Here is a 6448-nt window from a genome sequence, read left to right as displayed (position 1 = left end):
AGTTCCTCATGAACGGCTAATGTATAAACTGGAACATGCTGGGATCACTGGAAAAATTCTAAGGTAGATTGCAGGATGGCTGCAGCACAGAAATGACATTCAAAATTTGCAGACAACAAATTTTGGGATAGTTTTTAATGATCAGTGTCAAGCAGCACTCCTTCAAAATTATTTGAACAAACTTCAAGAATGGTCAGAAAAGTGGCAGCTATGTTTTAATACAGCAAAATGAAAGGTGTTACACTTGGGGAATAGCAACCACAAAATAACTTAAACACTTGGTGGGGGTTGAATTCAAAATAATAGAGGAAGAAAAGGAACTGGGAGTTTCAATATAGACAAATATGAAGTTCTCCGAGAAGCGTAAACAGGCAGCTAGGAAGCCCATACTGTCCTGTCAATGATTTATAAAACAATATCCTATAGCGATAGGGAGATTATAATCCTACTCTATAAGACAAATTGTAAGAACCCATTTGGAATACCTGTGTCCAAGCAATGGACACAGTATTCCAAATGGGGAGACCTCATCTAAAAAAAAAGATATTGAAATCCTTGACAAATGATCCAAAGATGGGCAATTGAAACAGTGAGATCAGCAAAAGGATAAAAGTACAAGGAAAGGCTGATTATGTAGGTTAGAGAGCTTTGCAACCAGGCACCTTAGAGGAGTCCTGATTAAGGTTTATAAATTTCTGACAGGAATTAGTAAAATGAAGGCAAAATTTTCAGTTACAAAAATTCCAGAACTAGGGGCCATAAATTCAAATTACAGGGAAAGTAGTTCAGAAAATTTTCTTAGTTTTGGCTGAAAACTTGAGGAAACTGAAAAGTCTACTGGTTAGTTACCTATGTGGGATGGGAAGTGCTTAATTTGTCTATTGCTTTATATACTTTTACATAGATAACAGATAAACAGAAATAAAAAAAATAAACAAGCAAATCAGATGGGAAGGTTTACTTTTACATTTTGCAGCCAAAACTGCAAAAAATAGGTTTGAAACAGGCAAGCTGATAATAAATATTTTGCCATTGTTTTTGTATAAATACAAGTTTGGTAAGAGTCTATACAGCCAAAGATCAAAATCTGTTGATGTTTGGCAGCAGTCAATAACCAAAATATTATCCTTTTGGAGTTCACAAATGCTGAATTTTTATATTTTTATAATTTATATTTTTATTTCGATTGTTAGTGGGTCTTGGTATTCAGGTAGCAGAAATGCACCTCGACAAGTATCACCATAATTGCATCATTAATTTTCTGCATTAAGTTTTGTTTTGTCCTTTTCTACAATAGTCTCTGTTTGTCATTACAGTAAAATTAACACCTACACATCTTTATCGGAATATGTTTTACCCCCAGGGACTCCCATCTGGTGAGTATAGGCTTGGCACATCCAGGGTCCAGAGCCGGATATCATCATCCTTCTCTTTCTTGGTGATTCCCTTCTACTTCTGACTCTTGTTTTCTCTCTCTCAAGTTAATTCAGAATTTTTTTTTTTTTTTTTTTGGCTGGTGCAGCATAAGCTGCAGGCTTCCTTGCACCATATGCTAATAATAATAACATAAAATTTAATACACTCTGTATTTATACATTTACAACTGAAATAAAATATTTTAATTTCATGAAATTTCCGGTTGAGTTATGTTGGATGTCAAAAATAGTTAATTGGGCGCCATGCTATTTAAAATGCATGTAATTATCCAAACCATCGTTCCAATGTGTGTGTCAGCATCTCACTAATGGATAACCAGACAGTTAATGAAAGATCTAAAAATCCAGTGAAGAAGTATATTCACATGAGCGGTAGTGTTTTAAAGCTCTGTTATGCTTGAGCTTTGCTCTAAATTGACTAGTTTGAAAATTCTCTATCACCAATACGTGACAATAAAAATTTGATTAGTTATTCATTATATACCAATAACTAAAACAAGTTTCACTGTTCACAATTTTCTTTTTAGTACAATTTTTCTGCTAGCAATCAACTCATTCAGTTCAGTTTTCTAACATCAGATTAATTCAAGAAATAACCTTACTAACAAAAAAACTACAGAATTAAAGAAGATACGAGCTCTCACATATTCGATGAATTAAAAAAAAAAAAAAAATTCCAATGCGACAAAAAACGTTGATTAAAAAAACAAATTAGAGTCCACACCATAATAGACAAAAATCCCGAAATCTAAGTACTTTGACAATATTAGATTTGTTTTTTAGTGAAGCAGCGCCCCCTCACAACTTGGGGTGAATATTGTAATAAGAGTCTGTGAATTTTGTATATTATTTCGATCCCACACTATCATAAGTTTAGAGGGGGGATCATACCATGTTTCAGATTGGAATTTGCTGAGAAATACAGATTATTTATTTATCGATTCCACGCAGTAAATGGGACGAAAGAAGAAACACCGACCTAATTTGTTATTGTTGATGCAAGAGGTTTTGGGAAGAAGAGCTATGAAATGTGGGTGTAACTAATTTCCTCTTCAACAGAAAAGACCTGAGTTCGAAACCCCTCAAGGACGCGAAGAATTTTTATGGGGCCTTTATTCACAACGTGGCAAAATTAGTCGGTCCCAGAGAAGGTAGCATGTGAATTGTATATTATATTAGGCCACCCGAATGATTAGCATTAGCAAGGGCACATGATGCAAGAAAGCAAGCTTATATAGCATCAGCCAAAAAAAACAAAAAAAAAAACCCTTATTTCACCCATCCCCTCGCTCCAAATGTTTGTCAAGTTCTGCCTTAATCTATTTAAGCTATCAACTTCTACAACGACAGATGGAAGTTTGTTCCAGCAATCAACCACCCTAATTAATTCATCTACCATGCTGTGTGTCTTATGTCTGTTAATTTAGCACTTATGTCTGTTAAACACACCAGGGGTCTGAGCTGGATATCATCATTCTTCTCTTTCTTGGTGATTCCTTTCTACTTCACCTCTCTCTCTCTCTCTCTCTCTCTCTCTCTCTCTCTCTCTCTCAGGGTAACTCGGAAAATTTTATTTTGTGGCTGGTGCAGCATAAGCCTCAGGCTTCCTTGCACCATATGGCTAATAATAAATGCGTGTGTTCTATGGTCGATTTGTCTGTTTTTTCTGGACGAAAACCCCTAGTTTCTGGGGGAAAACCTTGATATCTACGCCTGAGACCGACTAACTCAGCCACGGAGTGAAAAAAGCCCATTAAAGTTCTTGGCGTCATCGACGAGATTCGAACCCGGGCCCTTTCCACCCGATGTGGGGAGCACGGTGACAATACCACTGTGCTACTCGCGCAGACAAAAGGGTAGCATGGTTTCCATCTAGTAAATAGCAAATTGACTAGAAAACAGAGGAAATTTACGGAAATAACACACTTAGCGGATTATGATCTAAGTCGCTGATGCTGTTAAAATCCTACAACATCCAAACTACAAGAGCTATATTCCTGCTAAACTATAATACGTATTTATGCAAAACTACCCGGTGTGCAGAGTGTTGATGTATTAGACGCGAAAGCAAATTATTTCGACAGATGAAACTCAAGTAAAACCTCATACTACGAATTGCACAACTAGGACAAAGCCTCAATGGATATACAGAAAGGAGCAAAATGTATCTCATATTGAAAAGGCACTTTGCCAAGGGTATCATAATTGGTACAATCAATGTCCTTCGCACACAACATGGAAAAGACCTCAGTTCGAATCCCATCAAAGGCGTGAGGAATTTTAATGAAGCTTTTTCACAACGTGGCTGAATAAGAAAAACCATACTATCCTCGCCTGACAGAGTAATGCATGGATAGCATGGTTTTTCTCCTGAAAACTCGGGTTTTTCGTCCAAAAAAAAGCAAACCGACCACAGAACTTAAGCTATTTACAGACATACTATATATACGGTGCAATATGGTATAAGTCGCCGATGCGCCTAAACCCTATAACAACCAACCAACTTCGCCACGAGTTGCCTTGATATTGGACCACTGTAAATAACGACTCTGATGCGTAGATAACAAGGTTTTTCCCCCAGAAACGGGGGTGTTTCGTCCAGCAAAACAGACAACCGACCAAAGAACACACGAATTAACAGACATTAGACACAAAGCACAGCAGATTAGCATTAGCATTAGCATTAGTAGAGGCATATGATGCAAGAAAGCAAGGCGCATTATGGCCAAAGTAGCTTATGCGCCATCAAACCTCCATATCGACAACAACAGCAAGAAAGCAAGCTTATTCAGCATCAGCCAAAAAAAAAAAAAAACACACACACCACTCCCATTTCACCCATCCGTTCGTTCGAAATACCTGTCCAGTTGAGCCTTAAATTTGTTTAGGCAATCAACTTCAACAACAAGTGACGGAAGTCGGTTCCACCAACCAACTACCCGCTGGCCAAAGGCCAATTTCCTCACATCTATCCGACATCCGTCCTTCCTCAATTTGAATTTATGCCCTCTGAGATGATTATTTTGAGCAAGATGAAGAATCCCATTGGCATTGAGCATGCTCAAACCATTCAAAGCCTTATACACCTCTATCAGATCACCTCGCCGGTGCCTAGTCTCCAGACTCTGTAATTTGCAAAACTTAAGCCTTTCTTCGTAAGAGAAACCCTTGGTTCCATTCACTAATCTTGTTGCCCTTCTCTGTACCCATTCCGGCAGCTCTACATCCTTCTTGAAATGAGGCCTCCAGACCTGTATACAGTACTCAAGATGTGGCCTAACCATTGCCTTATACAAGGGAATAATCACCTCCTTATCCCTGCTAGAAAAATTCCTGTATATCATTGACAAGACACCATGAGCTACTCTTGCAGCTCGTCTGCACTGCTCAGAGAACTTAATATCTGCCTGCACAATTACCCCTAGGTCCTTTTCATTCTCCACCACTGTCAGTGTAGTACGGCAGAGTTGATACGTTGCTCTGTGGTTACTGTTTCCCATATGTAGTACTTTACATTTGTCAATGTTAAACTTCATTTTCCACCTCTCAGCCCATCTGTTCAACCTTTCCAGATCCTGTTGCAGCAGCATAGCATCAGTAGTGTCCTTAACAACCCTGCCAACCTTTGTATCATCTGCAAACTTGGACATTAAACTTGATATACCATCATCAATATCATTCATAAATACCGAAAACAACAACGGACCCAACACTGAACCCTGAGGAACTCCACTAATAACATTAGTCCACGTTGAGCAGTGTCCATTGATTACCACTCTCTCTCTTCTGCCACTCAACCATCTCCTTATCCATAGCAGCAATTTGCCTCCAATGCCACACTGCTCCAATTTGTGCAGCAGTCTTCCATGTGCAACAGTATCAAAAGCCTTTCTAAGATCCAAATATATAATATCAAAGTTATTCCCTGCATCCAGTTCTTTTGTGACTATATCATAGTATCCAATCAAATTGGTCAGGCAAGACCTGCCCTAAAAGATGAATTTAATTATTCGGGTGGCCTAAAAAAAATGATAGTTTGTTTTGAAAATAAAGACTAAAAAGAATAAAATAAATAAAGATGTGGATACAGAAGTATTAGGCTGAGAAAGACGTGTGTTTGGGTACCACCCTATACGAGGATACATATAATGAACTTTTTCCCAGTAGAAAAATATAGTTATATTTATTGAAGATAAAATAAAATAAATAAATTTTCTGTTTATACTCCGGGACGACCAAACGGTCAGAGGAGTTCACAAGATAGACAGATTACAAGAAACAGCACCGTATTCAGTAGTCACGGGCTTGAACCCCGGTCACTCAAGGCACGTGTACTTATGCACCCGCGCGCCTGACCACTAGGCTACGGCGGCCTAACATGTATGACACACAACACAGCCCACGGAACCAGATGGAAGAGACCAGCAGAGGCGTTCCTAGAGTATGTGGCGCTGGGTGCCAATTGAAATTTGGCACCCCCTTGAAAATTTTCTTCTATGTGTATGTAAGTTTCAGGTTTTCAGGAGCCTAGTTCAGTGTAGTGCACTCTACGGACGGCCCGTCTCTGGACACCACAGTTCGAATTCCGTCAATGAGAGGAGGAATTTCATGGGCCTTTTTCACAACTTGGCTTAGTTAGTTGGTCTCAGGCGAGGGTATCACGGTTTTGAATTCCGAAAGACTCGAGTTTTCGTCCAGAAAGCAGCAAATCAACCACAGAACATACAGTTTAAAGACATTCGATGTAAAGGCCACACCTTGAGTACTGTATACAAGTCTGGAGGCCTCATTTTAGGAAAGATATAAAACTGTTGGAACGAGTACAGAGAACGACAACGAGATTAGTGAGTGGAACAAAGGGCTGTTGTTACTCCAAGAACGACTTAAGTTCAGCAAATTGCAACATCTGCGAGATGATTTGATTGAGGTATACAAGGCCTTGAATGGTTTGAGCAAACTCAATGCTGTTGGGATTCTTCCTCTTCCCAGATTAATCGCCTGAGGAGACGTAA

Source organism: Mastigoproctus giganteus, chromosome 14 (assembly GCF_048544385.1).
Source record: "Mastigoproctus giganteus isolate SK-2022 chromosome 14, ASM4854438v1, whole genome shotgun sequence".
NCBI lineage: Eukaryota > Metazoa > Arthropoda > Arachnida > Uropygi > Thelyphonidae > Mastigoproctus > Mastigoproctus giganteus.
The sequence above is the reverse complement of the archived record's forward strand: the minus strand, read 5'-3'. Positions refer to the sequence as shown.